The sequence below is a fragment of the Lepidochelys kempii genome, chromosome 6 (genome assembly GCF_965140265.1).
Source record: "Lepidochelys kempii isolate rLepKem1 chromosome 6, rLepKem1.hap2, whole genome shotgun sequence".
In the NCBI taxonomy this organism is placed as follows: domain Eukaryota; kingdom Metazoa; phylum Chordata; order Testudines; family Cheloniidae; genus Lepidochelys; species Lepidochelys kempii.
Window position 1 is genome coordinate 87,139,996 of NC_133261.1, and position 20,870 is coordinate 87,160,865.

Genomic DNA, 20,870 nt, shown 5'->3' on the forward strand with positions numbered 1-20,870 from the left:
TATCTCTCCAGGTATCTCCAAACAAGAAATCAAAAAGAACCTCAATACATAGGTACTGTTCTTGTGCCACCGTAACTGGGCCTGTTACTGGTACTAAATGATGGGAATGTACAATACATAATCAAAGCCCTAGTATGTATCTTCACAGAGTTAATAACATTTTAAAAACAAACCAGGAAGAAATTGCACATAGTTTATGAATTAGTTTAAGATGAATCTCAATCAGTTGTGTTTTTTGCTGGAAGGAATATTACTGTCTGTATTCCACTCCAAAACTGGTTCTGCAGGACCTGCTCACTGTGCATTTATAATTTAATCAACACCTTGGAAAAAAATTAACACCCTGCCACAACTCAGCCTTAACGTAGCAGATTTAAAATTAGCTATGTAAACATCAGAAGCCTCACACTGGATGTATCATATCTAAACATTTTGGCATTACCAAAAATCTGATTGTACAGAAGCATTACAGAATCCCAGGGTTAGAAAGGACTGCAAGGGTTATCTAGTTTAACCCCCTACCAAGGTGTAGGATTTGTTGTGGCTAAACCAGGGGTGGGTAAACTTTTTGGCCCGAGTGCCACACGGGGGTTGCAAAACTGTATGGAGGGCAGGGTAGGGAAGGCTGTGCCTCCCAAAACAGCCTGGCCCCGCCCCCCATCCAACCCCTCCCACTTCCCACCCCCTGACTGCCCCCCTCAGAACCACTGACCCATCCAACCCCCCCTGCTCCTTGTCCCCTGACTACCCCCTCCCGAGACCTCTCGGTCCCTATCCAACCCTCCTGTCCCCTATCCACACCCCCGCCTCCTGACAGGCCCCTCAGGACTCCCACGTCTTTCCAACCCACCCTGTTCCCCGTCCCCTGACAGCCTTCATAGAACCTCCGCCCTATCCAACCGCCCCATGACAGGCCCCCTGGGACTCCCACACCTATCCAACCGCCCCCTGCTCCTGTCCCCTGACTGCCCCCCGGGACTCCCTGACCCCCTTACTATGCCACTCAGAGCAGCTTGTCTGGAAGCCACACCGCCCAGCCGGAGCCAGACACGATGCCATGCTGCCTGCAGGAGCACGCAGCCCCACCAACCAGAGCGCTGCTCGTGCAGCGGCGTAGCTGTAGGGGAGAGGGGACAGTGGACTAGCCTCCCCGGTGGGGAGCTCAAGGGCCGGGCAGGACGGTCCTGTGGGCAGGATGTGCACCACAAGCTGTAGTTTGCCCACCTCTGGTCTAAACCATCCAAAACAGATGGCTATCCAGCCTCCTTTGGAAAACATTATGTAGCCTCTAAATTACAACAGGAGGTTGCATAGCACACTGAAAGGAAAGGACTTAATAAAGAGGCAATCTAAGAGCAAAGACAACTGGGCTTTTTTTATATAAATTCAAGATCACAGAGGAAAAAGCAAATTTGCTTTGCAAAGACTAACATTTGTTAGTCTTAATTATGCAAAGCTAATTTAAACTTCGAATATAATTTGGTGATACTGGATGTACAAGCTGAAGATAAGGCTGCATCTCTCACAAAAATTAATTTCCCCCATGTTACCAATAAGATTTTAGATACGACCTCAGGATGAATAATCTGGTCATTCCTAATACCATTTTCCCCTGCAAATATCTCCATTAAGATTACCATCGTATTCCTGGTACTTTTTTCCAACAGAAGTCAGATTTATTTAATTAGTACTTTAGCTCTTTTTGGTGTGTTGTTCAGGGTGGATAAAAACCAATGATTTAAAAAAAAATAAAAAAAATTGGAATTTTTTTAATTTAAAACAGAATTTTTTTGTAAAATGCTTTTTAAGGAAAAAAATTATCTAAAGATAGTTTTAATTAAGATACATTCTAGCTCAAAGATATCTCATCATAGAATAGGGATTATAAATTCTAATTCTATAGTATGAGACAATATATTCATGTAATGTTTAAGAAAAGTTTTGTAAATGAATTCCAATAGTTCATGGATTAGGGACCCAATTTGATGGGGTTCTAGGGGCTTCTGTATAGATTATTTAGGTTAATCTTTCTATCTACCCAATGGGACTCAGTGCTCAGTCTAGAAGATACCATCAGAGATGCTTAGTTTGTAGTTCTCAAACTGTGGATTTGTGTCTCCAGAAATACAGTAACATGCTTGTTAACAGCAAAAATGTTTTTAAATAAATAAATATATAGAGGTGAGAAACAACAGACCTCAACCCTATTGTCCCTCTGCAAATTTGTGTACACAGAGTCAATCCCTTACCTCTCTCTAAAAGTGCAAAGTTTCAAAAAGTTCAATGAATAGAAGATTGTTGGAGACAGAATAGATCTGGACAAGGAGAAGTCTGGAGTTAAATGTGAGAAGGAAGGGACAGGCAGTAGAAACAAAAGTGAAACCGTTTGAGCAGCATATTCCAGAAGTCTTAGGGTCTTTCTGAGGGTAGCCTTCATTGATTTGAGATCTACCATACCATTCTCTCACTAGAAGGGAAAACCGATAATGGCAGCAGGCTGTAGATGAGACCCAAACTGGGTCTCTTTTATTGCTGAGTTGTGAAGAATATGTATTAAGGTTACAACAACCAACAAGAATGCACTTTTATGTAGAAATCCATGATTAAATAGAGTCTTCCTGACTAGTGATTTAAAGCAAATCCACTTTGGTGTTGTTTAAATTTACATCTCTTTGACTGAGCTGACAGAAGCTCCACAGTTCAATTTTGAACCAAGTTACTTGTATGTTGTATAATTGCTCCGTACATTTACCAAAATCATATGACCTAGTTTTCATTGATGACTAACTGCTTATTCCCAGTCCTTGTTCTTACATCAACCTTTTCCTCTATAGTTTCATTTTCCCAGTGGAAAATTGTAAAAGGTAATTAATGCCACTTCCTAAAACTGGTGATTCCTCAGATTCTTATCCTAAAACTGACGATACATCAGAACCTATCATAACATCCCATCTCAATTTATCAAACAATATTTAAAATAATGAAAAAGATTCACAGTGTATCCACCATCTTAATGATGATCTAACCTGTCAATCTGGCTTCTGCTCAGTGACACTACTTGATCTCTACTCAAACACTACTCTGTTTGCATAAATCATATTCCTTAAGCTCTGGATAAGAAGCACAATACAGATTTACAGATGTAATTCTTCTTCTATTCTGTAATAGTACTTATGATCTCTTAGCACTCACGTGCATCTTTCTTCATTCTTGCTCTTTACTCATCATGAGGCTTTAATTAGAACCTCTTGAAGATTTCCAGTTCCACCTTAGTTTTGTTATAGATGAGAGGAAAAGGTATCTTCCTATTAAGGAATCCTGCCCCACCAACACCCGCCCCTTACATATACTCCACACTTCCTAACCTTGTGGAAGTCATCACTTAATAAATATAACTACCGAGGTCTGGGAATGGAAGAGTCTCTGGTCCATAATTGAAGGAGCTGGGCTGAATGGGGCTAACTGTATGAGCACCGCGAAAAAATTTTCTAGTCTCCACAGGCAGTGTATTTTGCTAACACAGTCTCTCCTTTATGAACTGTTTACCTTAATGCCATCATATATTCTTCCCACACTGCCTGCTACATACCTAATCTGCAGCCCACATCGTGCCCTCAGCTCCCATGTCACAGGGTTAGATCCTATGTCATTTACTGTTTTTAAAATTACTTTGCTAATTTGCACCCAGTGCAAGTCAGTGGGCAAGGAAATTTTAAATTCAAAGTTAACTGCATTTTTACTTATCCCTGGTAGAGGTTTTATGATGGGTTCAGTAATTGGTGTGTACTATACAATTATGTATTAATTACTGGATGATTTAGCGTTCTCAGATCAGTTTACCACTGTAGGGGATTTTGATATAGATCTGAGACTTAAATGAAAATATACAGATGGTAAAGTTTATAAAACTGCTATTTTCTCACTAAGTTACTTATTTTTTTAAAAGTTTAATTTCTAATGTATTACAATATTCAGCATTTAGCCCTGGGACAAGGGTAAATGTAAAATCATACTATATCTATTTTAAACTATTTGACAGTATAGGAACAACATATATGGATAAGGGGATTTTTACAGCCTTATCAGTAGGGCCATACCAAATTCACAGTCCATTTTTGTCAATTTCTTGGTCACAGGATTTAAAAAATAATAAATTGAATGATTTCAGCTATTTAGATCTGAAATTTCAGGCTATTGTAATTGTAGGGATCTTGACCCAAAAAGGAATTGTGCGGGGAGGGTGTGAAGGGGTTTGCAAAGTTATTGCAGGGGGGGAGGAGGTTGTGGTATTGCTACCCTTACTTCTGTGCTGTTGCTGGCTGCAGCACTGCCTTCATAGCTGGGCAGCTGGAAAGCGGCAGCTGCTGGCCGGAATCCCAGCTCTGAAAGCAGAACGGCTGCCAGCAGCAGCGAATAAGTAAAGATGGCATGGTATGGTATTGCCACCCTTACTTCTGCGCTGCTGCCTGCGGCCCTCAGTCAGCAGCTGCCACTCTCCGGCCACCCAGCTCTGAAGGCAGCAGCGCAGAAGTAAGGGCAGCATGGTATGGTATCGCCATCCTTACTTCTACGCAACTGCTGTTGGGGCGCTGCCTTCAGAGCTGAGCACCTGGCCAACAGCCACCGCTCTCCGGCCACCCAACTCTGAAGGCAGCACAGAAGTAAGAAGTGGCAATACTGCAACCCCCCTGCAACTCCCCTTTCGGTCAGGACCCCCAATTTGAGAAACACTGGTCTCCCCCATGAAATCTGTAATAATATATGGTAAAACCACACAAAAAAACAGATTTCACGGTGGGAGACCAGATTTCACAGTCCATGACACGTTTTTCATGGTTGTGAATTTGGTAGGGCACTACTTATCACTGTATGACTGATTAGTAAGAATCCCCAAATAGACTTGTTCCATCTGTTTTAAAAGATCAAAATACAACAAAAAAGGTTTTTAGTTGCCAAGAAGAAAGGTGATTTAATGACTCTAGTTTCAGATTTGAAATGTGGACTTCCTGAAGTCACAGAGACAATTCTGATAGAGTCAACTCATCCTTCCCGCCTCCTGAAGTTAAATGAAGTACACCAGAGTTTACTGTATGAGAGAGTTTTTTTTAAAAGCATGAGTCTTTCAACCTGAGGCCACACCTTCTCTGTATAAACATTAATATATCCCAGGACACTTCTATAATAGTAGAAGTTTGGAGGGTCAGTTTACACAATGCTCTCAAACTTCTATCTGGACGGGGCGCCATCACTAATGGCTTCGGGAAATCCAGGCGCATGTTCAAGGCCAAAGTTAATACTCTTCTACAGTTTACACCACACTTTTAGAGTTCCAGCACCAGATCTGTTACTAGCAGTGCTGGGGTTCTCACACTACAATACATCAGCAATGCAAATTCATTTACTGCTCATGCTCCAGTTCTGTGCAGTAAGAGATGCATCAGGTTGACAGAGAGATGGCAGGGATAATCTGAGCCCCTGGTAAACCAGGATGTCTCCCCCTTTTAACACAACCTGGGCATATTACAAGTAGCCTCTTTCAACTTACACACACACCCCCACACACTGAACTCTGCACCTCAATTTAACGGAATCTTTGCAGGGGGCTCCCAAATTGGCTTTAATTAGCCTTTAGGTTTTGTCCAAGTTTCCTTGGGCAAAATTTCTGGGACTCGGCTTTCCCAGTATTTAAATAAAAAAAAATTAAAATAAAAAAAAATTACCAAAGCTTCTTGTTGCTATTTCTGACAGTTAATGCTTCATTTCTTCAAGATCTAAAACTGACTGTAATTCAAAGGAAAAGCTGTAACCTCTACCCGAAAATGACTTACATTACACTGTAATGCGTGGGATGAGGAAGCTGGTTGCGAAAGAGCGAAAGCAGTGTTGCTAAGCAGCTGCCTGAAGACAGTAGACTATTTCTATCATTATGTGAAAAGACTTGGAACTTCTGTAATTTGTAAGAACTGAAAAAAGTATCACTTATTTTATTCTGTATAAGGGCAGAGGAGAAAAATAGGTTCAAGACATTGATTTATGTTACCATAATTACTAAGGAAGATTACTCATGGAAACTGTTAAACCAAGGAACTGTTTAAAAGTTTTCTATTTGAGTTTTTAGTTGTTCCGATATGGCCTTTATTCTAGAGAAGATAAAAGTTACTAGGTTTTTGCTATGCTGTAAAGATCTCAAATTACTTTTAACTGATGTGCCAGATAACATTGTGCATATTTATCATTTTCATAAAAGTAAAAAAATCTTAATAAATTGTTTTAAGTAAAAAAAAAAAATCATCAAGCTGTCTTAGTAGTGATGCAACATGTTACTGCAGGAGGATTCACCTGCTCAGGTCTTTATCTCAAGCTGTCATGAGACGCAAACACACTCAGCCCTGCGGTGGTAATGAGGATGTGAGCCTTAAATTGCTCTGCTGATGATGTTGGAACCATGCCCAGCCCTCCTCAGCTGGAAGTGTAATTGTTGCAATGCAACATCTTGATGGGAACAGAAATAGGACTCTGGTAGGAGTACAGAAAAGAAAGGGAGAAACTTGTGTCTCAGAAGATGTCATTTTCCCTGTTTATTTTACTCCCCCTTGGTTGAAATGATCTCTTTTTCACCATATACATTCAAATTGGTTTCCCACTATTATTTGGTTCTTTTCTTTTTGCACATCATCGTTCCTCTGCTCCCTCCTCTGCATCCTAGAAATACTGGGCTTTAAATTCAGTGCATGATTGTGGAGACTAGACAACTTTTCAGCATCTCCCATGATACTGCTTTTCCTTGAGTGGGACAACCCCAATTCTAGAGATGTAGTCAGTGTTAACCAGGCATCTCAGTACTGACTCCTTGCGATACTTTGTCCTGTCCCAATCTTAGTGGTTATGGGAGTGCTCAGATATTACAGGAATGGATGTGGCATAAGTATCTAGAACAGAGGAATTTTGCAAGAAGAACATAGTAGGCTCTGCCTTCCCTCACCGCTGCCACAATTGTTGCTCAGAGCAGCTCTATGAGGTGAGGAGTCACCAAGAATGCTGAGCAGAGGCCCTAGTTCTGGGGACAGAATATAGTGATTTTAAGCCCCATCTTCCTCCACTAGTTCAGACTCTCTCCCAGTATTTTGGACAACACCTGCAGGAGGAGGCTCAGGAGAACAGCCCTGCTGAGCAAGTGCCTCAACTTAATCTCTACTCAATTCTTTAGGTGAATAAGCCAGTAGAATAATCTTCCTCCATTTGCCAACTGCCTCTTGACAAGCTTGGTGCGAGAGAAGGAAATGGCAGCCATCCAAAATAACCCCAGGTCATGCTAGAGGGAAAAAAGTGAAGTTATTTGTAGGGTGAGAGTTGTATGTGTGTTTCTTCTGACTACCAATCTGATGAGAGTGACTATCACCATTAGCTGGGTAATGATAAGAAACTCAAAAATGTATGCCTAAAACTTCTGCATGTTCCCCCTAACTAAAAAGAATGTACCTCATACAATCAGATTAAAGATGAGCAAATATTGATACTTTTGTCTACTTCCTTGTTTAAACACCAGCATCATTGCTGATGTCACGGAATCTGGAAAGAACATTAACCTTTGATTACAGTGACAGGAGGTTATGTCCTGTAGGCTCCGCACCTCCCCACGACCCTCTTCTGTGCATTTAAAGTTACTATATTTCTCTTGCGACTCTCTGGATATTCTAAACCAGAAGGTCCCAAACTGTGGTCCATGGACCACAAGTGGTCCGCAAGCTCCATTCAGGTGGTCCACAGATAGCTTCCTCTAAGGTGCACACCTGAGCGACTAGACACGAGAGAACAAAGGGGCACCCCAATTAGATGCCTGGACCTTGGAGATGACACACCTCTAAAGTGAGGTGCTGGCCTTGAGGGGAATAGGGGGTAGGTGGGAGGGGCTATGTAGCAGGGTGGTCCCCCCAATCCAGCTCAAAAGGGGTTAGAAGCCAGCCCTTGGAGTGGGCTGGGGCGGAGAGCTAATCAGAGAAGCCTGGGAGGCAGCCAATGAAGGCTAGGGTGGGCCCTATAAAAGGGCTGCAGGGGCAGAAGGCTGCCAGTTTCTCTCCAGCCTTGGAGAGGGAAAGACTGGCTGCCTGCAAGCAGAAGGGGGTACCTTGGACAGAGCAGTGCTGGGAAAGGGCAGGAGGTGCTCCAGCCTGGTGAACTCCCTGGCTGAGGCTTTGCTTCCAAGGCCTGAGGAGGTACTGGGGCTGTGGGGAAGCAGCCAGGGAAGGAAGAGGCAGCTGGTCCAACCCCTTGCCGATGAGTGGCCACTTCAGACTGTGGTTTGCCCTTGAGCGATGGGGCTAGATGAAGACTGGTAGTGGGTCACTGAGGTGAGGTGGGATGGGATGAGGGGACTGGGATTTCCTGGGGGGGGACCCCTGAGTCTGGGGGCACTACTGTGGGGCAGTACCCCAGAGAAGAGGCACTGTGGGCCAAGGGGGATGTGGGGCCTACTCTGATGCCAGTGGTAAGACACATAATGACAACAGGAGAAACACCAGCCAGCAGAAGGCACTCTGGAGCTGGAACAGCTAATTCCTGAGGTAACCAGAAGAGGTGTGGCAGCGGTAAGTACATGCCGCACTACAGGCAGTTGGGGGGGGGGGTGGAATTTAGGATGTGCAGGGCTGCGGTGGCTGGAGAAAGAGGTAACTTTCCCCAGCTCCAGGGCTGTGGCTGTTGGGGAGAGACACCCTTCCCAGCCCCTGCTCGGGGGGGCTTCTGCAGCAGGGGAAAGAGCACATCCATTACATTAGAAAAGTAAGATTACTGATATTAAAATATAAGTTGTGTGCTTTTATTTGTAGAAAAAACATTATTTTTATATATAGCACGTTTATCCAAAGTGCTTTACAATAATTAACTAAAGCTACAAACAACATTTGGAAAAATTAAGTGGTCTGCTGAGACCCTCAGCAATTTTCAAGTGGTCTGTGGGGTGGGGGGAGCTTGAGAACCACTGTTCTAGACCATGAAGTCTCAGTTGATCTCATTATAGAGCTAAGAACACAGATGGTTTCCTTTCTCTTTATTGCCTAGCGCTGATGCAATATTCACTTGCAATCTTTCAAAACTGCGAAGTACAGTAGCCAAAAGTGTATTTTTAACTCCTACATAATTAGATACTATGCAGCAGTCTTGATACTACTGACAAAGAAGGTATTCCCAAAGAAGAATACATATAGTTAGGAAGTTAGCAAATATAAGGGCTATGCTCTCATGGCATGAGGCTGCTATTTCTGAAAGGCAAAACTATTTCAACTTGTAATAACAGTGAGAATCTTAGAATAGGGAGGATTCCTGCACAGACCTAATGAGAACACCCAATTATATTGTTCTCCAACTGGTTACTTTAGTTATTCAATCTTGTATTACCAGTGCATCCAGTCTATCCTGGCATTTGATCTTCTACATGTAAACTCAAATATTGTATTGCAATTACAAAACTGTTGCCATGTTAGTTTTGGCTTGGTCCACAAATCATAGACCTATACAACTGGCAAGGACTCTGATAGGTCATCTAGTCCAGTCCCCTGCACTGAGGCAGGACTAAAGTATTGTTTAGACCATCCCTGACAGGTGCTTGTCTAATGTGTTCATATCTGCCAGTCATGGAGAGTCCACAACCTCCTTAGGTAATTTGTTCCAGTACTTAACTACCCTTAGTTAGGAAGTTTTTCCTACTGTCTAAATCTCCCTTGTTGCAATTTAAGCCTATTAATACTTGTCCTATTCTCAGTGGTTAAGAACAATTTATCCCCTCCCTTTTTACAATCTTTTATGTACGTGTAGACTGTTACCGTGACCCCCTTGTTGTCTTCTCCAGACTAAACAAACCAAATTTCTTAAATCTTTCCTTGTAGGTCATGTTTTCTAGACTAATCACTTTTGTTGATCTCCTCTGGACTTTCTCCAATTACTGGAGCTTTTTAAAAACCGCAATAGAGTACATTAAATTATGAGCACAGCCTACCAGACTGTAACAATTATAAAGTAGTTCAAATCTGGGGCCTGAACTACTTGACAGATTCATTATCTTAAGTGCAGAAATTATTAGCAAAAATATGCTGTCTCTCATTAACAGTACTAAACACATGTACATTTTAAAAAGGCTCTAGAGGTGATCCAAGGAACCAGACCAGTAAACTTTGCATATATACCTGGTAAATTGATTGAAACAATAGGTAAAATTACAATAAACCTCTGGGAGACCACGATAGCATTTAATCAGCATTGTTTGTGCAAGGGAAAATCATGTCTCACTAACCTATTAGAATTTTATGAAGGTATCAGCATTATAGACAAAAGAATGGGATGACTGTTCATTTAGACTTCAAAAATTTCATAGGTCCTTCACAAAAAAATACTAAAGAAACTAAGTAGTCATGAGGCGAGAAGCAAAATATTATCATGAATCAGAAACCAGATAAGTGACAGGAAAACAAAGAGTAAGAGCCAGTGTTTAGTTTTTAATCACACAATGCATCATTAAATGTGAAACCTACTTCAGTGCGTTGAGGCCAAAAATTTAAGATGCAAAACAGGATTGGACATATATGGATAAGAACCCAAAATAATTTAACATAGATGGTGAGTTATATGGGCCCACGGTGCCTATGCTCCACCAGTATGCAGGAATGTGGGCCCAGCTCCACGAATGTTTGGGTTTATATTTAATCTGAGCTGTCCCGTCCATAGGATGGACAGGGGCAACTGCCCTAGGCCCTGCGCTTTGGGGTGCCCCACGCTTCAGGGGGATGTGGGATCTAGGGCAGTCTGGAGGGTTAGCAGGGGGCCTGGCGCTGGCAGCAGCAAGCAATGTGACCCCAGCCTGCCCTGCTCTGCCTCACTCCTGCTCTGCCCATTTCCCCAAGCCCCCCACCGCCTCTTTCTGGCTTCCACCAGGAGCTGGTGGGGCGTGGTGGAGCAGGGCAGGCTGGGTTGCTCACTGCTGCCAGCACCAGGCCCCGCACTAACCTTCCAGGTCAACCTGGACCCTGTGTTGCCCTGAAGCGTGGGGGCCCCCCCAAAGCACAGGGCCTGAGGCAGTTGCCACAGTCTGTCCTATGGACAGGATGGCTCTGCTTGGACCCGTTCTGGGCACCACCAAAAATTATACAAACCTGGCTCCCATGTAAGCTAATGATTTTTGGAATAAACATTAAACCTTATGCTTAAAGACTACATTAAAATTTGATCTGTTCGGTCTCCTCCTAATCTGTAATGTGTGAGCAAAATATAATCTGCCTAATGAAGTGGTCCCCAAACTTCTGAGGGCTGCATCCCCACCATTACACCTGTCCACACCCTCCTGCCCCCCCCCAACCTCCCCCACTGAGCTAGTGCCAGGAGCAGGGTTATGGCTCTAGTGAGTGGGAGAGGAGAAGCAGACAAGGGGCTGGGACTGTACTTTATTCAGCACAGTACTATCTATGAGGCTATGGCTTCAGTGCATTACCTAAATTCACACTCTACATTTTCAACTGTCTCAAAGATTGTGAACAATTCATAAGAAACTAAACATAAAGACTAACTTTTCAAAGTCTTTTTAGAAATGGCATATACACAGCTCAAAACTAGCTGGCCCAATAATAAGGGTGCTATATACTGAGTCCCAAGATCCTACTCTGTACCAGCCTTCCTGTGTAACACTGGGCAAATCACTTATCCTCCTCTTCTCCCCCCCTCCCAAAAAAAGTGAAAAATGTGGATAAAAGTACTTTATTTCACATGGATCTTGTGGGGATAAATACATTGAAAACTGAGGCACTCTGATACTATGGTAATGAGAGTCAGACAGACATAGAAAAGAGCCATCACTCAACAGTCTCTTATAGTAGCAAATCTGCCAAATCCAGACAATGGAAAAGGTGGGACCCATGTAATGGCAGTGTAAATATGAGCCCATGAATGGGAGAGGACATAATCATCAAACTGCATGTTGTCCCTCCTTACTTATCAAGGTATTTTTCTCTGTGTAGTGTCTTAGAAAAATACTATCAACTTCAAAAAGAGTTACTCGTATTCGCATAATACCTAGGAACCTCAATCATGGAACAGGACCCCGCTGTACTTGTAAATGTTTTTCTTAATAATCAAAAGGGATATAGTTTCCTAAGTAAATTGGATTTTGAAAATTCTTACACTTTTCTCATTAGATTATATTTTGTATTTCTCTTTACACAAAGCAATTTAAATCAGTTTCACTATTGTTTATCATTGCTTGTATGTTTACAGTTTAAATTGCAATAAAAGCATTTACACAGCCTTTTCACTAAAATGGATTTTAACCCCATTTAAGTTGAACAGGTGCATCTCCTGCCCTTATACAAAACCTAAAATTTGTAAATGACACCAGTGCAAATTCAATGTTACTAATTCTTGTGATAGGGTATTTTCTTAGAGCCCCAGCTGCTGGAAGCAAGAGATTGGGGGTGATTTCAGCTTTCACAGACTAGTATAAATGTTGAGCTGGAAAGGACTTTGAAAAGTCATTAAGTCCACCACATGGATAACCCTAGCCAACCAAGCAACACGGGCTTTACAAAGGAAGCTTTTAGCCCTCGGAACTTCAGAGAAAAGCTTGAACACATGACCCTAGTGCACCCTAAAGGCTCAGAAACCCCACCACAACTAAGATCCCTACTTCTTTTTTAAGTCTCAATTTTTAAGCCAATCTTACGATTTTGGGGGCCCCCGGGTGCGGCAGTCGAACGCTGCAGGCGGCCAACACCGGAGTTTCCGCTGTCTAAGCGAGCCCTACTTCAGTCGATACTTAAAAGTCAGGGGCACACGCTAGCCAGGGGCGACACCTTCCGACCGCCGCGCTGAGCCGACCCAGGGGAGGAGCCGCCCGTTGACAAATCCCCGAGCCCAACGGGCGCGGCACGCGCAGCGCCTCCAACTCCCAGGGAAAGCCCTGCCCCCACGCGGTGCCGGAGGCTCGCCGAGGACGGACAGGTGCCGCGGCCGGCGAATGCATCGCTTACTGGTCGTTCGCATCCAGTGCAGCAGGCGGGACCGGTCGCCTGCGCGCGCGCCCCTCAGCACAGCCAGCACCGCGCTCCGCGCCCCGACGAAATCCATCGCCCGCCTGACCCCGGCCGCCCTACGCTAGAGCCGTGCGCGACGCGCCGGGCTCGAATATCCTGCGCCTGTGCAAGGAAGGCCGAGAGCCCCGCCTCCCAGCACTACACGTGCTTCATAATGCACATGTGTAGGGAGAGGGCGGCCCGTCTCAGGATGGAAACCGTAATGAAGCCGCCTCTCACTGCGCATGTGTGGAAGAAGGCTCCTCCCTTTTTCTTAGCTCTCTCTCCTGTCGGAAAGGAGGCGTTTTCCCCACTACGTCCTAGCCCTTGAAAACGCCTCTCCCTGCGCATGCGCAGATACTAGCTTGCGTGTCCAGCCCGCACGCGTACAATCCTCGCCCTTTTCAGGGAGGACTCATATGGCCGCTCTGCCCTCTCAGTGCGCAGGTGCACAAAAATCCCCACGCCTCCCTTTCTATTCCTGGGGGGGGAGGGAGCATAGAGTCCTGCCTCTTAAGGTGGGCTGTTCCTCCTGCTGGTAGGCTGTGTATTACGCTGCTCTGGAGTTTCAAACGGGCCCTTTGGAGGTGAATCGCCATAAAGAGAAGGCGGCTCACTCCTGTGAAAGCAGAGATCATCCTTCTACAGGAAACCCATCTTAATGACTTTGGGGCTGGGAGATCTGGGAGGGAGTACATGGGGGAAGGGGTGTTTAACAATTTCCTTGGGGGCAGCCAAGGGTATAGCACAGGGGTTCTCAAACTGTGGGGGCAGGACTCCACAAGGTTATTACACGGGGGGGGGGTCACAAGCTGTCAGCCTTTACCCCCAAACCTCCCTTTGCATCCACCATTTATTAATGGTATTAAATATTAAGTGTTATAAGGGGCGGGGGAGTCGCACTTAGAAGCTTGCTTTGTGAAAAGGATCACCAGTACAAAAATTTGAGACCCACTAGAATAGCAACACCATTTCACAAAAGACTCAATTTACAAATTCTAGATGTTGATGAGGAAGGTGGATTTTTGCTGGTAAAGGCGAAGATCTTTAACTCTATATATACTGTAATTAATATATATGCAGCAGGGGTGAAAGTAACTTAACAGACTTACTGGTCTGCTGGAGTCCTGAGCAGGGGCGTGGCCTCCTCAATCAGAAGAGGCAGGGAAAGGCCCTGGGGCTCTGGCTGGGAGCCCCAGGGCCTTTAAATCACCCCACAGCTACCAGCTGCAGAGGTGGCTCAGAGCTTCCACAAATTAGAGGGCCAGGGGCTCTGGCCGCTGCAGAGCTCCAGGTCCTTTCAATCACTGCGGGAGCCCTGCTGCCACTACCCTGGAGTGGCTGGGCTTCAGCGGTGCTTTAAAGAGCCTGGGGTGCCCTGCAGTGGCAGGAGAACCAGGCACTTTAAATCCCCGGCGGCCAGGCTCCAGCGCTGATTTAAAGGGCCAGGGGCTACCTGCAGCGGCCCTTTAAATCAACGCCAGGGAAGCCGGTCCAGTCTGGCACGGCATACCAGCTTACTTTCACCTCTGATATGCAAACAAAGATTCAAGTTTTTTTCCAAATTAATTAATATCTCCCTAGTATCAATCATCATAGCAGGTGATTTTAATGCAGTGTTAAACCCTTCTTCAGACAAGTCAGGCTGGCACCAGCGTACTTAATCACATGCTAGAAACACTATAAAAGATTATATAGAAGAATTGGGGTTAAAAGATATATGGCCATTGCAGAACCCTACCATAAAGGAGTTTACTTCTCCCCCTTCCCACATATTCACAAATAGATTTCTGCCTGATGTCTATGAACCTGGTGGACACCATGCTTAATAATGAAATCAACTCTATGATGATGTCTGCTCATACACCAGTAATACTCCAATTTTCCCCTCCCAAGGCAAAATTTGAATTGGAAAGATGGAGATTGAATGCTCTTTTAAAGGTTTGTCTCAGCAGAAATTCTGTTTTTCTTCTAAACAAATGACACGTGAAATATCGTAGTCCACCCAATGGAATACTCTGAATTTTTTTATTTTTTTTTTTAGGAATTAGGATTGTTCCCTACTCAGTGGGTAGGGAGAAGGCTAGGCAGACTCTGCCCCTGGAATTAACTGAGCAACTCCAAGCTACAAAATTAGAATGTGCAAACTATGTCCCCCAAGAAAGTTTTAACAAATTAAGTATCTTCACTATGAAGCAAATAGACTGACTTCAACACAAGCCAAATTTATTCTTTTTAGACTCAAACACACTGGAAGTGGGGAAGAGAGCAGGGAATTCTTGCTTATATATTGAGAGAGGTTAAACATTCTGAACAGTATTACTCAAATCAGAACAAGGGCAGGTAATCAAAAGAGATCAATGATCAATTTTTTAAAATTCTACCAGGCTCTTTACAATAACAATTCACAACCTGATCCAGAAGACCTGAATAATTATATTCAAACTCTTAACCTCCCACAAATCTCAGAAAAGCAGCAGGCCAAGCTGGCTTTTCCTTTGTAATCAGAGGAAATAATCAAGGCCCTGAAGGAAACAAGTCAGGGCAAGACCTGACCCTGCTGCCGATGACCTATCGGTAGAATTCTATCAAACTTCTAAAGAAATTCTGGCCCCTAAGCAGTTATACATTTGCAAAGATGCCTTAAAAAAAACAAAAAAAAAAAAGTATGTTACCTTCTATTATGAGGGAAGCCCTTATTACCATACTAATTATACTAAGTGAGAATGCACAAAAGCTTAACAGCTGTAGACACATCTTTCATTAATACTAATAAAAATGCTTTTAAAAAAATTAGCTAAAAAGCTTGAAAAAAAGTGATATGCTTAACCCCAGTCAGCCAGGATTTATTAAAACAAGTTAATGTTATTGTATTCTACCACCACTCTAGAAATTCCCGTGCAATCATTTCATTTGATGCAGAGAAAGCTTTTGACAGAGTGAACTGGCAAAACCTGTTTCTTACCTGGGATAAATTTGGGTTGGGAAAATCCTTTATTTCATGGATAAACAGTTATATTCTAATCCAAACTCTTGTATCCTAACAAATAACACAACATCCTCCTCCCTGGATCTGTTTTAGGGAAGTAGACAGGGATGCCCCCTCTTCCCCTCCTGTTCAATCTGGCATTAGAACCACTTAAAAACACTAAGGTATTGAACGGCTCAAATCAGAGACTCAAGAGACAAAAATCCTTCTATATGTATGATTTCCTCCTGTTTATTAAAAATCCAGCTCAATCTATTCCTAATATCCTACAAACAATAGATAACTTTGATATATTATTTGGCTTGAAGATAAATTGGGATAAGTCAGAAGCAATGAAGAGCTCATTGGCTCTAGTTGGAAGAGCACCTTAGATCTCACACCAAAGACACTGCTTGTAGCTAATCCTATAATATATATCAACAGATTAATTAATAAAAAAAGAAAATGAGTTATTTAAGAGGTTAAAGCAGGTGTAAACACATACACAAATGAGTTGCAATCAAGTTTCAAAAGCTAATAGAAGCATCTATAATAAATAAGCTCTATATGTCCTTTATGGCTAACCCAGGGTAAGCAGCTGGGGATCCCTTACTTATACCTAGAGACCTTGCTGCTGAGTCTCCAAGCAGCACAAAGGTCTAGTTCTTTCTTGTTAGGGGTTTTTATCTCCCTCCCCCCCATTGCTCTGAGCCACAAACTCAGCTGACAGGAGGAATTCACTTACATGACTCAACTTCAGGAGGCAGGTGGAATAGCAGAACAAACTCTTTTGTCTTTTTTAATGTCCCACAATAGCCAATGTGGCATTATTGGCCTTTTCCTCTTGGGAAGGACATAACACCTTCTGTTGGAGATCAGCACTTCACACTCATTAATGTCTCTCTCCTGTTTGATTTACACAGTTACAGAGATATACAAATGCTTAAATATTACCTTACAATATGGGATATAGATGTTGTAAGAGAGATTAATGCATGCAGTAACTCAAATATTCAATAAAGTCCAAACACATTTTTATAATCCTAATACCTATTTTAACAATACTAACACACAGATGAGCCAGAGTGATTCCAGCTGTATTTGTTAGTATTCAGGTCAGACATGGGGACTCTGCCTTGAGCTAGTACCTGGTCTGCCAGCATCACGATGGATGTTCTTCCTAGGATAATTTTTATTCTGAATTCCCTTCCTGTTGATAGTCCTCCCTTTTATTTTACCAAAATTGACAATATGTTCAGATCCTTCTTGTGGGGTGCTAGCAACAATCTCCTTAAAGCTCCCTATCAAAACAGGTGGGTTTAGATTTCCCAACTTTAAACTTTAGCATCAGGCAATAATTCTTAACCAAGCAACACAGTGGCTCATTCTCTCATGCTGCAGAGCCCCAGATTGGCTCCAGCTAGAGGCAGAATTGGTTGCTTCTTTTCCTGTTTCCATTGCACTGCACTCTGATTACTACTGATTCCCTAAAGAACAATTACCAACTATTGTGGCAGCCAGAAATACTTGGTGTACTATGTCTATTAAATTTAAAAATCACTCATTTCTACATATCAAGGCCTCTATCTGTGGTAACTTGAAACTCTGTATAGTAGGCAACCCCATCATTTGTCCAGGCTGCATTAGGAAAGGGATTTTGACCATCAGTCAATTTGTTGAAAATAATATCTTCCTCCTTTTTCGAAAATTAAATGAAAGGTTCAATCTAGAGACTAAGAAGGAGTGGAAATATATCCAATGTAAACATGCCATATCCCACCTATTTAGCCTCAATGCCTGTGCTACCCCGACCCACCTGAACTCCTTTCATTTCTCCAAATATTACAGATTGCAAAAAACCTATGGCAACACTATATACAGTCTTGGCCAGCAAATTTGAATTAAACACAGATTCCCTAAAAAAGAATTAGGAGGAAGACCTCGGCCAATTATTTTCTGCTAACCAATGGAAACACATTTTAACCTGTGCTCTGAACTGTTACTTGGATTTTTGTTTAAGATTAATCCATCAGAAAATTATATGGAGAATGCACTGGACCGTTCTCTGACTGTTCAAAACACATGCTGCTAAATCAGACAAATGTATGATTCAGCTTGTGCTAATTTAACCCATATGCTCTGGATACCCTAAAACCCCTATATCTGTATGTTTTGGGCAGAGCTTCATTGCAGAGTAAATTTCTCCCTAACAAATAAAATTGTGTGTTACAAGCTAAACAAGTAATTTTAAACCTAATGGATGTTAACTGGAAGCCGAACAAATTTGGAAAACTTTTGCTCAACAGAGCAATAATAATTGCTAACAGATTAGTACTACAACAATTCAGAGTGGTAGTCATGTTACTCTGTATCAGCAAAAATAAGGAGTCCTCCTTATTTTTACTACAAAAATAGAAATCCAAATAGAGCCTAACAGTTGAAGACTGGAGCATAGACACCGTAGGCTTGATCGCCCTGGAAAGAATGGAATATCATCACAAAAATATACAAAGAAAAATCCTTAGAATACGGGAAACTTTTCTGGAAGTATCTGAATGGTCCTATCAAATACATTCCCCAGCCAACTCCTCCTCTCTACCCCCTTCCTTCCTTCCCCATCTCTATCCCTCTCCTCCGATTTTTGCCTCTACTCTTTATCTTTTTTCGAACTAGCTGGATTTCTAAAAACAAAAGTTGTTTCTTCCTAAACTTCTGTAATACCAAATAACTGATTTGCTTTGTAACCCGTCATATATAGCATTAAATGTTTCAGGTATAGCTAGGGTGAGCTAGCAAAGAGTTAATATATTATGAAGCGTTTAAGCATCGTTTGTTATGTTAGTTTTTTCTTTACAGATTTTTAAAAGCTTAATAAAAAAGAAAATGTTTCGGCCCATTAGCCTGTAGCTAGGAGCAGAACCCCTAGAGCGGAACTTTTCAGTTCCACCTTAAAGCGGACAGGCTCAGCTGGCTTGACCGGGAAACGGAAGTGGTTGCCCCGGGAGGTCGGGGATTGAGGAGTAAGGTGACGTTTTCCAGGCTGAGTGGCGGCGCTGGCGCTCGCTGTGTTGTGAGCCCCAGCAGCAAGGGGCAGACGGGGTGAGAGAGAGGAGCGTGGCCCCCGCGGGCCCGGTCTGCACCGCGGCCTCTCTGGGCCCGCCGCCTCCCGCGGGACCGCTCTGCGCGTGTGCGCTCTGGTGAGTCCCGTGGGCGGCCGGGCTGGGAGTCCTGGGCACGGGCCCGTTCTCATCCCCGAGCGCAGGTTCCCTCTGCGGTGCCTCTCCCCGGCGCAGCCCGGCTGTCGGCCTCTCACCGCGCTCCCGGCGGCAGGGCCCTGCCGGTGAGCTCCCGTCTGGCCCGCGGTCACCGGCCGGGTCTGCCCCTGTCGCGCACTCTCCAGCCGGGGAAAGTCTCAAGCCGAGACTGAGGCGGGGTGTCGCCTGCCTGGCAGCCTGCGCAGATTCGAAGGAAGACGCACATCGTTCCGGCCACCAGCCTGTCCCTGGTTCCGGCCCATCCCCGTAGCTCTCGGGCCGCGCTCTCGTGCTTAAGCGGTCCGGTTTCTGCTTTAAAGATCCACACAGAGTGGGGCGGGTGGGTGTCTGGTCTCCGCTTCTAGCAAAAATCCGGACCGTCACCTGTTGTAACGGCAGGTAGGAAGGTTGGGTATAAACTTTCTTTTTTTGTGTCGCTGGTGTTCCAGACTAAATGTGGCTTTGTTGTATTATGCGAAATAATTTCTAGTTGGCCACTGATTTGTTCATAAAACCCTGCATGACTACTTATGTTTGCCATTCTGTATTTTAAAGTATTGACACATGTTCTTTCAGCAGTACCAAATATTTCTCATTAACCATACAACTTCGAATTGCGTTATGTATTTCTACAGAAAACAAAGCAGCAGAGAAGACTCCATAAATATCACCTTAAATAGATCGTATTCCATAGACTAGAAAACAATATTTTAATCCTTGGGATAAATTTAATCAGCCATGGGCACTAGTAAATAGGATATTTCGATGTTTACATATCAACGTTTCTATGAGTGCTTTCTTAATCTCAGTACAACAATCAATCGTAACAACCCTATTCCCTATGCTCGCTAACCCAAGAGTAGAAATTATTTGGGGCTTTCAAGCGTGCAGCGTGGTTCTCACCTGAAGGTTTATACTGCTGGATTTGAAACTACATTGTTTTGAAAGAGCCTGCATTTGTTATGCCTTGCAATGTGACTGGAAGATCATCTGCTCATTTAGACTTTGAGGGTGCTACGGAGGAGAGTTCTACTGTTGGAGATTATAACAATTTAAATTTAATGTGATATGTTTTCAGAGAGAACTACAAATTAAATTTTGTGAAAGGTTTTTTTACAGAATGCAAAACAAAAAATGTATTCATGATTTTTAAAATTACAGCTAGAAAAAAACAAAAAACCCAGAGAAACAAAGTGGGTGAGGTGATATCTTTTAATGGAACAACTTCTGTTGGTGAAAGAGACAAGCCTCCAAGCTACTCAGGCGTCTTCAGGTCTGAGAAAAGTACCTGGGGTTTGTCTACACTGAAGCGCTACAGCAGCTTTAAGTGTAGACATTACCTACCCCAACGGGAGAGATTCTCCCATCAGCGTAGGTAATCCACCTCCCTGAGAGGCAGTAGCTAGGTCAATGAAAGAATTCTTCACTTGACCTAGTGCTGTCTACACTGGGATTTAGGTCATCTTAACCACACTGCTCAGGAGCGTGGATTTTTCAGCAATCTTTCACTCATAATCTAAGAAGTGTACTAGTTTACAGAAGTGTAAAAAATCCATAATCCTGAGCAACGTAGTTGTACTGACCTAGCCGTGTAGACAG

General features: G+C 43.3%; 2 protein-coding genes across 5 annotated transcripts in view; one reads left to right on the forward strand and one right to left on the reverse strand.

Annotated features, from left to right (window-relative positions):
• Positions 1-13,088, reverse strand: part of LOC140913153 (uncharacterized) — a 37,330-nt gene extending 24,242 nt beyond the window's left edge. The window contains exon 1 of the mRNA XM_073349009.1: positions 13,008-13,088. The gene's annotated coding sequence lies outside the window, so the exon portion shown is untranslated. The remainder of the gene's footprint in view (positions 1-13,007) is intronic.
• A 5,916-nt stretch (positions 13,089-19,004) lies between these two features.
• The window catches only part of LOC140913158 (signal recognition particle subunit SRP54), a 69,395-nt gene continuing 67,529 nt past the window's right edge, over positions 19,005-20,870 (forward strand). For 2 of the 4 annotated variants that reach the window (XM_073349026.1, XM_073349022.1), the window contains exon 1: positions 19,005-19,214. The gene's annotated coding sequence lies outside the window, so the exon portion shown is untranslated. The other 2 variants (XM_073349023.1, XM_073349024.1) reach the window with 2 other exon arrangements.